Source organism: Cryptomeria japonica, chromosome 2, assembly GCF_030272615.1.
Source record: "Cryptomeria japonica chromosome 2, Sugi_1.0, whole genome shotgun sequence".
Lineage (NCBI taxonomy): Eukaryota > Viridiplantae > Streptophyta > Pinopsida > Cupressales > Cupressaceae > Cryptomeria > Cryptomeria japonica.
Window position 1 is genome coordinate 386,724,388 of NC_081406.1, and position 12,522 is coordinate 386,736,909.

The window sequence follows — 12,522 nt, forward strand, 5'->3', positions numbered from 1 at the left end:
GTCATCTCTGGTGCTTGAATCGATGCATATGAGTGGGAACCACCATTTTTCTTCATAGAGGCTTTTTGAAATTTAAAACTTAAAGGGTTAAAATGAATTGAAAATGACACTTTTACCCCATATATAGCCAAAACCCTAATTTTTCAACTTTCTCCGGTGGACATGAAAATTGTACCCTTAGCTAATTTGCCCACTTTGATTCCATTTTTGGGATTGAAATAAAAATACGAGATCATTTTCCTATTCAATTTCACAATTTGAACCACTTAGCGCTTTTACATCAGAAGCTCATTCTCGCTTCAACTTTGCGCTCAATTTCTCATCATCAACATTGAATCTCAATTCAATTCTACATATCACTTTGCGCTCAATTTGTCATCATCAACATTGAATCTCAATTCAATTCTACATATCACTTTGCGCTCAATTTCTCATCAATCAACGCCGAATCTACAAAAATTCCTCTGAATCAATTTGTGCTCAAATAATTATTATTGTCAAAAATTGCCTAAAATCATGTACCCTCGCTATCTTTCGATTTCACTCCTGAGGGGACATGCTCATGACCTCATGACTTCACATCTTCAAAGTCAAGAAAATTTTCAAATCTTCATCAAAGTCGAGCAAAAAAAAATCTTTTTTAACTAAAGAAAATCAAATTCTTATTGCTAAGGGGCATCTCAAATTCATCGCTTCACATCAAGTTGAGATCTCTCGAGCATTTGAATCGAATCAATCGCTAGGGGCATATCAGTTTCATCACTTCAAATCAAGCTGATATTTGTCTTCATCTAAATCAGTCTCTTAACGTTAATTAGTTTCATCGCTTTACATCAAGCTGATTATTCGTTTAAACTCAATAAAGGGTTTAAAGAGTATCTTCAATCACATGCTCAATCTAAGCAAGTGTTCAATTTCATCGTATCAAATCAAGCTGGACAGTTTATCTTCGCTCAACGTGTCTTGATCCATCAAGTTCAAGAATGATTCTATCTTTGCTCACTGTGTCTAGTTCAATCAAGTTCTAGATCAGTAAGATCTACTTCTTGATCAATCAAGTTCAAGTTCGGTATCTTTTCTCTCTATTGTTCCTAGTTTAATCAAGTTTGGGATCAGTTTTGCTTTAATCAACTTTGTTCGGCTTCTTTGCTTCAAATCAAGCTAAACACCTCACTTTTCATCTAGTTTGTGATCAATCAAGTTCAGAACTGGCATCTCCTAGACATCAACTATTCTTTGAACCAATGCGCTGCTCGCACATCAATTCAAAGAGGGAAAAATGTAATACCCTAAAATTGGTCATCTAAATCATGGGCCCCTAATCTCGACAACATCACCAAGGTCCTAACCAAAGGCAATCAATTCAATCTTGAGAACATTAATTAATTCTTTAATCATCAAATGTCACATGGCAAATCAATTACTCAATATTAATTAAATATTTACATAATTAATTGAATCATTCCAAGAATATCATTTTGATCAATTATCCTATTTAATTTATTAAATATCCTAGCATATTTAATTGATTAATAAATTTTCCATTTAATCATGCAAAAAAGGAATTAATTTATTACGAAAAAGGAATTAATTACAAAGCAAGAGTTAAATTGAAAATAAAATAAAAGAATTGAATTGAGAGAGAAATCAAACTTGAGATATTATTTCTTTCTTCTAAATTGAGAACTTGAAATCAGAAAAACAATTAATTGAATTATTAATCATTCTCTAAAATTAGAACTCAAAGCTTTTGAGGAAAAAAAGTTCACTTGCATTGAAAAGACTCTTTTCTTGAATAAATCAAAGAATTATCTATTTTTATCACAAATGCATGGAATTAATTAATTCTTATTTCTAATGCAACTTGAACTTCTTATCTGAATGCATTTCAATTAAACTATAATTGGAATCTATCTCAAGGTTAACTGAACCTGATTTCTCAATTATTCAATTAATTCTAAATTGTACTTTTTCTTGATCTCTCTTGTGAATTTCTATAAATTTAGCCTTCAGCTCTCATTCAAATCACCCCAAAGATTCTTGAGAAACACCTTGGAGATTATTATTATGCTGATTTTTCTCTGGAGTCATTGAAGATATTGTGCTTGCTTTTTTGAGATTATTTGCATCTTAGTTTAGATTATTCCATATTTAGTTTATTTTATTATTTCTTGAATCCATTATTGCTTGAATTGTTATTTCTTGAATTATTCATCCATCTTGCATCCATATAGTTTAATATCATATAGATTAAATCCATCATCTTGGTGTAGTCTAATCATAGGTATTGCTTATAAAAATATGAGGGCAATCTTATACTCGCATCTTTTAGAAGGCAATTAGTCACTTTGTTATGGTTTATTATTTATTGATTATTGATTTACTAACCATACATGTAATGACTTAATTGAAGTATTGTGCGTGCAGCTATCAGACTCTTATTTCACTTTTTCACACACACACCCATCTCAGTAACCCAAATAGTTCTAGGGCTTACTGCTTCCATCCAAGTTTCATCTCGCTTAATGATAAAATAGATTTTCTTGTCCTACTTATCAATTATGCTCTGCGGTAGTGTCTCTCTTGCTCTCATCTTAGTTTGAAATATTTTGAAGTAGTCTATAATGTTCTTATCATAGTTAGTGCTCATACTGGTGAAAGATTCATGTATCTATTTTCCTACCGGGATGTCATAACCAAAATCTTTGTGACCTATGTCAGGTATCTCTTTGGTAAAGTATAGCATCAGGCATACTAGTAGGTTTCCAAAATGGAAAGTACCTTTCTTGTCTCCCTTAATCTTCTTTAAGTTATCAATCAGTTCATCTTTAAGCCTTTCACACAAATCAATTTTAACATTATTGCTCACCATCTCATATATATTGTGAATACAAAGGATAGAAACAAAATTTAGTCTATTTGCATGTGTTGCTTTGTATCCTAGTACCATACTCACATATTTTACATTTATATCCTTAACATCATTCACTCTAAGTGACCTCTTATCAGATGTGGCTCTGGTTAACTCCAAAACTCCCTTGGTATATTTTCTTGGTTTTATCAAGCCTACTACCAGTTGAAGGTAAACCAGTAATTGCCTTAATTTCCTCCTTGGTTATTTTGTAGACTGAATCTAGCCATATGAACTCTCCATGGACTCTTCTTAATACAAGTCTTACAACTTCCTTTGGAAATTTAGGAATGTTTAGAATCTCTACAAAACCTAAGTCTTCCACAATCTTATGTTCAGGTTTAATCATACCATTTCCATCGATAATAACCTCATTAAATATTTTCTTTAAATCCTCAGTCCCTAGGTTTTCTATGTTGCAATGTATGTAGATTCTAGGGTCTTCTGCAAATGCTACACCCTTCAGAATTTTCAAAAAATCTCTGACAGAATCATCCTATTTTGTAATCTCAGGGATAATCTTAAACATGGGTCTAGGGCATTTGATGTTTTCCACAATGATAGGTTTTGCAATAAACTAAGGAATAGAAGATGAAGTTGCCATTATGATAAATACCTCTTAATTGAAGTTCTCTAAATGCCTGAAAAATCACTTCGCAGGTTCACCTTAGAATGCCCTTGCTCTGTTTTGCACTCTCTGATGTTTGAATGCTCGGTGAGTCAAAAATGAAGGATCTCTGATGTTATATAATGAAATATATTTCAACAAACGCATTAAATGCTCGTCGGTTAAGTGAAAACTTAACACCTGTCGGTAAAGAAGAAATGTATCTTCTCACCATCAACTATGGGTAGAATGCATGATTTTCAACTTGATGCAATACCCCCTAAGGATTATTCCTCACTCAGATGAACAATCTCCTATTGGTGGAGGATTACTCTATTCTACCGGTGCAAAGATAGTTTCATCAGTTATCTGTTCACTCTTCTTGATCCATTGTTTTAAAAATTCTTGCTTTACTTCATCTACATTTTCTTTGCCCTTCAAACTAGATCCTTTATTGTTTGCTGGTGTATTCTTGCTTCTACAAAATTTTACAATATGTCCAATCTTGTTACATACATAACAAGTTACATTATTCCTCTGAATAGCCTTTCCATATCCTTGACCGGTTTGTGAGCAACATTAATTAGATAAATGCCCAAATCTTCCACAAACATAGCATTTCACATTCATTCTACAATTTTCTGAATTATGACCAACTTTGTTACATTTGGAACATTGACCAGTGGGTGAGTTTGTATTCTGCTTATTTCTAAATCTGCACTAATTTGCTCTGTGACCATATTTATTGCAATAAAATATTTCCCATTAAATTTATAAGCATTAGGTTGTCTTACCGATTTGTTTTGATCTTGATTATTTGCAGTACCAAAACTTCCTCCAATTTCAAATCCAAGTCCATTTGTATCTCCATCAGGTTTATGTCTTTTAAGCATGTCATCAAGCCTTTCTGAACTTTTTTTGAATTTGTCTTTGTGTTCATTTGCAGTGACCAACTCACTTTCTAGAATTCCAACTTTTCTTGTAAGCTCCTCCTTATCATGTTACATGTGAATCAAATTTGTCTTTAGCATATCATTTTCATGACCAAGTCTCAGATTTTCATTTCCTGCATCATTAAGTCTCCTAATCAAGTCTTCTTCATTCTTCTTCCTATCTTCAATATCCTTACATAACCTCATAGTCATATCTTGCATTTTATTCTTTATATTACTATTTTCTTGTCTCAACTTATTTGCAATGTCTCTAAGAGTTTCTTTTTCATCATCATCATTCTGCATCTTCTCATGAAGTTCCTTTCTCTTATTTTGTGCTATAACAAGGTTCTCTTGAAGTCCTTTTATGAATTCATGTGCAATCCTCAGATCATCTTCAAGTTTGATATTCTTCAATTTTTCTACATCAAAATCTTCAAGAGCTCCTCCCAACTATTTTCTTAAGTTCTCCATCTGTACCAGTGTCAGAATCTCCCTCAAGCTATTAGAATTTTGCAAATAGAGGACCAGGCTCTGATACCAATTGTTAGATTCAAAGATAGCCCCAAAGATACTGAGAGGGGTGGTGAATCAATGTCTTACTAGTTGATAGAATATTTAAACTTATTAATAACTTTACAACCCAAAATAGTGTACCGATAAATAAGAATTAATGCAGTAAACACAAATAACAGAGACAACATAGAAACACACCATAACACAAGATATTTTAACAAGGAAACCCAGTGTGGGAAAAACCTCAGTGGGACTTGTGACCCACAATATTTACTCACTGGCCAATGAATAAATACTACTTACAATAGGGGCCTACACAGGCAGGGAGGCCAACAGGCTAGAGCTCACTGCTCAAATAAGAGTCTCACTGACTACAAAATAGACAATAAAATCCAATACAATGTACTGCTTCAAAACAACATCTCTAATGCCAAGTTCAGTACCGATTTAAGCTCAGATAGATACCTTAACCAAAAACCTTCACTGTCACTAAACAATTATTTTCTACCATACATATCATATGTTTCCTATCAAAATGACCTATAAGATCTCATACATATATGAGTCTTTTACAATATACCATGTTGGCTTACAAAAGATAATTATATTACAATAAAAAAAAGTTCATCCCATGTCAGTTGGAGTTCCGGTATGCTTTATTGCCGATGTAAACTAGATGTCGGTGTAAGCGCCTGTTGGTGCCGGTGTTTGCCGGTGCATGTAGAAACATATTTCCAGTGGGTTGACAGTTGGTTTCCATCAATGACAACATCAACGATTCTCATAAGAGTGTAGAATCCCAACATTATGGACCGACATTAATGTAACGTGTGGACAGGAATTATTGTTGTATTTATGGAATGTCTTATGTGTTGGATATTATTTGTTTTAGTCTAAGGCCGACAAGGTTTGTAATAATGTAATTGGTTTATTGTCTTGTAGCCAACCTGATTGTTTATGGTCAAGGGTTTGTATAAATAAAATGTAAGATCTCATTGTAGATCATCATAGTTATTGTAAGAGGTCATGGTCAAGGAATGTAATGTGCGAATATTTTAATACCATTTAGACAAAGGAGTTGGTCGATCGATGGACATCGAATTGGGCTTGTAAGAGGATTTAGCCCTCACATATTGAGCTTAACCGAAACTGTACTTAAGCATAGGAGATGCTATCTTTTGTAGTTCAACACTTCTCTGGATTGTAGTCTGGATTTTTATGTAGTTAGTGAGACTCGTTTTGTGACAAGAAGTGTGTTCTAGGCTTTTGACCTTCCTATAAGTGTAGGCCCCTTCATTGTAAATTCACATACTTACTGTAGAAGTATTATCTAACTATGGGGAGGCTTCCCACCATGGTTTTTCCCTTTATCGTTTTTTCTACATACAAATATTGGTGTTGTGTGGATGACTTTTATTCTGTGATTATTGTCTATACTTAATTGGATTAACTGTTATTCTGGTATTATTGTTTTGAATTGTTAATGCTTTCGGTAATCTGTGACAACTGATTCACCCCCCCCCCTCAGTTGTCTTCCGGTTATTTGAATTGTCTAACAAGTTTATGATGAGTTGCTACCCATACTTGCATGACAGGTTAGTGTTCTCTAGACAAAAATTTGATGAGGATAATGATTACTCATATGACAGTATACCTAAGACTAGATGACAAACTAACAAGATAAATTCAGGCTCATACAAAAATAGGCATATAAAGAGATGATAAAAGAATAGACTCGTACGACAATATATATATAGCTAGATGATAATTTAGTAGACTCATACGATAGAGGAATGGATAGGGACTAGTGTTTGACATGGATAGTTTTGATCACTGAGTTTTTGATGTTGTTGATTGTTTTCTCCATTTTCAGTTTCAAGGATGAAAACATAGTAAACACGCAAGATGTATAATGACTTCAAGAACAGCACACTAACCCTACAGAAGCTGGCTTAGAGAAGAAAACCTTTGCTTGCAGACTCAGGTACACACCCAATAGCTAATCATAATACAGTCGTCGAGTCTCATGTAATGGATTCTCAACGTTGTATTAGCCAACTCTAAATGCTAATGGGGACACAAAATGGCAAGTATCATGGAAGAGTTACTATCTCTCTTGCACACAAATTATCCCCCTTTTAGGGGTGAATCAGGTAGCCTCTATCTTATAGTTATTAGTTAGTAATTTCATTCAAAATTACCCCTTGAAGTCACGTAAGCATGATTGAGGCCTATAGCCTGACAAGGTACCGAAATAACCTGTAGTCACGTAAACGTGATTGAGACCACGAGGCCTTACAAAATGCTCGATATGAGATATCTCAAAGAGAAAACTCAAATAATCCCATCCTTTGAGACTTTAATCACCATAGGCCTATTTATTATAGTGAGTTGGAATGATCAGGTCCAGCTATACTCACTTGGGTCATTCTCACAGGGTGAATACTTTTTCCCACTATGACAGGCCCGCTAAACATATACAAATATCAAACTTAGAAAAAGCTTCGAGGGTCTAGAATTCTGATTGTCTGTGCAGTCAAGAGCATACTCTCCTACCTCTTAGATTTTTCTTAAAACACAAAAGATAGATTTGTTCATTAACCAGATAGCAATTTAAGTGCCTAAAAAATTAATTTAAAGAATACACGAAGTTCACTTGAATCTCCTTAGGAAACCTGCAAAAACAATGAATCAGTAATCATATTGTTTTTGTGCGATAGGGGTGTTCTTTGACAAACATTCTGCAAAAACTAGTTAGGTTGTCAAAATCTCTTAGGCAGACAAAAAACAAGCCAGGGTTAGCATTAGTACCATAAAAATTCAATAAGAAAAACTCTAAAATTGCAGACTGTTTTAATACCAAAAACCAGAAAATTGTACGAGTATTCTCACCTAGCCATACGGTAATTCGTGATGGACCGTACGAGACCTGTAGATTGTCATTCGACCATCTGTGAAAACTTGTATGAGTTTTTGTAGTAACTATACGGAAAAAACCAAAAAAAAAATCTGAAAAATAAAAGTAAGTTGATCTGTGAGGCCCAAAGATGTAGTCTTTTGCCCCACGGTAGGCACCAAAAATGTGTGTGTGAAAAGTGGAATAAGTATCTGCAAGATGTAAGACACAAAACTTCAATTAAGTCATTGCATGCATGGTTAGACAGATATAATCATGAATATAAAAACCATAACAAATTGACATATTTCCTTCTAAAAGATGTGAGTATAGACTTGCTCTCAAATTTGTCTAAGAAATACTAGTGACTAGACTACATGAAGATGAAAGATTTAATCTATATGAGCACAAGAATAAGCTAAATGTATGCAAGATTAAGTTGGATGAATGAATATTAAGCTAGATGAAATCAAGCAATCATAATTAAACTAAATATGCAAAAAGCTAAACTAAGATGCAATAATCTCAAAGCACAATTTTTCAATGACTCTAGAGCAAAAATTGCACAATAACAATAAATCTCCAGTGTGTTTTGAATGAGAGATAAAGGCTGAATTTGTAGAGACTCAAAAGAGAGACCAACGGTTAAGATTTATTAGCAATGAGCAGTTGAGATTCTTCAAGAAAAAAACACAATTCGAGATAATTGAAATAACTGAGAGATCAAATTAAGTTAATCTTGAGATAGATTCCAATTATGGCTTGATTCAATGCATTCAAATATAAGTTTGATTTTGCATTGGAGATAAATTCAGTTGATTCCATGCACTTGAGATAAAATTTAGGAAAATCCATGAACATTTCTTTAATTTTCTCAAGATTTTTATTTAGAAAAAGCCTTTTCAATGCAACTGATCCTCTTTCCTCAAGAGAAGATTTGAGTTTTAATTTTAGAGAAAATGATTAATTCAATTTAATTGCTTTTCTGATTTCTCAAGTTATCTCGGTTTTTGAAAAAAGAAATATCTTAAGTTTGATTTCTTCTCTCAATTTAATTCTTTTCTTTTGTTTTCAATTTAACTCTTTCTTTTGCAGATTAATTCCTCTTTTTGTGATAAATCTCTTTTTGTAAATTAATTCCTCTTTTTCTTTAAATTAATTCCTCTTTTTGTAAATTAAATGGAAAATTGATTTATTAATTAATTATGCTAGGATACTTAATTAAATAAATAGAATAATTGATCAAAATGATTTACTTGTAATGATTAATTAATGAAATAAATATTTAATTAATATAGAGTGCTTTATTTGCCATGTAACAATAATGATTGAAGAATTAATTAATTAGGTTCTCAAGGTTGATTTAATTGCCTTTGGTTAGGACCTTGGTGATGTTGTCGAGATTAGGGGCCCATGGTTTAAGTAACCATTTTTAGGGTATTACAAAACCAAGCAACTTACCAGGACCAAAAGGATATCGATAAATCAGCCAAAACAACTAGTGTTGACATCAATGACAAAACATCAATGCAACACATAATCAATTCCTCCAAATGGCCAACACATGCGACACCCAAATTATAAGAAACATTTCAAGGCAAGATTTGCAAGTACTATTATTAATGACATATTAAACAGTTGGAAGCACATAAAGGTGGCGACGAAGGCTGTAAAACTTGATACTATCATGTTTCATAGGAAATTAAATGCACCACCTTTAGGAGTCGATCAGAGTAATGCATGTCATTATGATATTCCTTGTCCCAGTTGATTTTCCCTCATGATGGTGAGCTACCATTTGATAATCCAGACTTAAATTAGCCAACAACTAAGCAAGGGAATATTATCCTAGGATTGCGGTCTCTTGCATGGAAACAACGAATTGAATTTGCCGAATATAGAAAAACTATCGCTCTACTAGAAAAGATTGCGGAGCAAGCTAGAAATCATGAACATCATTTGGAAGAAGAAATTATGGCAAGAATGAGACCTAGTAATTAGTTTTTTGGACATGGTGCTTAAAGGAAAGGGACCCATGATTCAGCTAGACATGGAGCACATTCAGGACAACATCCTTTTCAACTTGACCGACCTTGCTTGAGAACTTATAGAAGATGAAAATGAATTTTCAGCCATCCTTTGGGTGCCCATTGAAGAGAAGACAAAGGCTGAGAGGATTGACAATCAGATTGCAGGTCAAAACCCGATGCCTAATGAAGAAGAAAAGTAAAGCTAGTAGTTGTTTATAATGCAAGGGTTCATGATTTTAATAGGGATTTTTCCCTTAAATATGTTTAAAGGTGGTCATTTTTAGAGATGATTACTGTGAAATGAACCATTTCTTGGAAATGGAAAAAAGGGATTTTAGTATAAAAAGATGATAGTATAGATAAGAAAGGAAGGAGGAAGGGTTAAAAAAGACAGTATAGCTTTCTTTTCTACACAGTTCTATGGTACATGATATTGAATCTATGAACTCATATTTTGATATGGAAGGAATTATGAAGATGCTTTTGAATCTTTCAATTTTGGAACTTTTTTCTTTAAATTGTAATGGACTATGTTTCTTTGCAATTAATTCCAGTGTCATCCTACTATAACGGATGGTGTATTTATTTAATTCTAAAACTTTGAATTTAGATTAAATCATCTATTAAAGGGTTTCGCTTTTCTTTATTTCCCTAGATATGATTTGTGAGTGTGGAATAAGTAAACTTTATGTCATTTATCTACATTAACTTCATTATAAAATCATCTTCTACATCTACTTTCATGGTTATGGGTAGGTGATGGTTTGACTTTTTTTCTTTCTGGTGAAAAGCATACCCTTTGTTTCCATTTATTGTATATCATCTGAAGGTAGTTGAACCTTGTTAAACAAGTAGAGACAACTTGTAAATACCATTGCAAGTGACTCAATTGTTGGTCATATTATCATTGACATGGGGAAAAGAGTATAAAATAGAAGTGACAAATCTGTTAACCAACAATTCCTCAAATACATCATTCTTAGTTGAAGCCTAAATGGTATCTCCAATCTGAAATTTTTGGAATAGATCAACCTTGGTGAAATCAACAATTAACCTAGAAGAAGTAATGGGTTGGAAAGATAATGGTGTGGCAAGTAGGATTTTCAATGAATCATCCAATGTACTAGAGCTAGTACTGGCTTCCACCTCTTAAATGGTGTCAATTGAAGTGACACATTCTTCAGATGCTACCTTTTCCTCTTCTTTCTTGTTTTTTGACTTATCTTTAATTTGTGAATTATTGAGGGGGACATCAACAATCTTGGAAACATCTACCTGAGGATTTTCTTCCGTTGGAGTATTAATATGAGCAATATTATTAGAAATAACATTTTCAGTGGCAATGCTATCATTGATAGCTTCAGTAGACACAATTTTTATAGCTCTTGGTTTGGGATTAGGATTATCAAGGGGTAGAATGCCAATTTTTCTGGCCATGCCTTTGACTAATTTTATAGTTTATGCCTTCAAATTTTCTGTTGCTTCCATGTTTTCCATAAGACAATCTATTCTATTCTTGGTTCATAGCTCAATCTTGCATACTTGTTCAAGTGAGGGTTTATTCTCCTTAGTAAGAGTATTTCCAACAACTTCCAAGGCATATTTTTGTATTTCTTGATCCTCTTGAATTGCCTTATTCCTAATCTTATTCGTTGCTTCTCAAAGATCTTTTGGAATATCCTTTCTAAAATCTTCTAAGGCTGAATTTATTCTAATGCAATATTGAATGAAAGATTTGATGATTGTTTCCTTATCCTCATAATTAGCATTAGTGTACATGTTACCTACTTTTAATCCTCCTTCAAAATCTATCATATTATACAAAAATTCTATGTCTAGGGAATCCATGACTATATGCTTACCTTTACCTTTCCGGACTTGAATCCTGAATCCTTCTACTTCAAATTCTTCATATTTTTCTTGCTTAAATTCAACATCATGATCTTCCTTTTGACTTCTCTTGTATGGAGTTGATGTGGGAGTTCCATTTTTCCTCTTGGCCAGATTCTACTTCACCTCCATCGAAGATGCCTTCTCCTTGACAAGGGTATTGGATGAGGCATTTATCCTACTAGATCTCATGACCTTATCAACTTCTTCTTTAGTAATTCTCACTTTCTTCATAGATTCTCTAAATTTTTTTTTCATATTTCTCTTTCTTTCCTTCTTGGTTTGCTCCATATGGATCTTCATGGATTTTTCTTGAGTTATTCCATATCTTTCCTGAGATTCATAAATGAGACTCTCTACTAGGACTTTTGAAATTCCTTTCAACATATCTTCTGAGACTTCATAGCCTAATACCAAACTATAGTGGGTTCTTAGAATAATGACTTCCATTATTTTTGTAATTTATCATGATCATATTCATCCATCTTTAGTTGAATATATACCCTAATATCCTTAGTCAGTAGGACTCCAAAGTGAATGCTTGAAAGTGCACCCGCTGAATCATTTTCAAGTAATTTGTTCGAGTATTTCTTGAAACTTGGTCGGCTCTGAGTGCTGATATCAATGACAGTAGGAGTAGCCATGGATGCAAATGCTAAAAATAATAGATTTGCAAGAAACCCTAACCCTTGAATCACCTTTTCACTCTAAAAATCTCTTTTGCTTCAAGTGAGAAATAA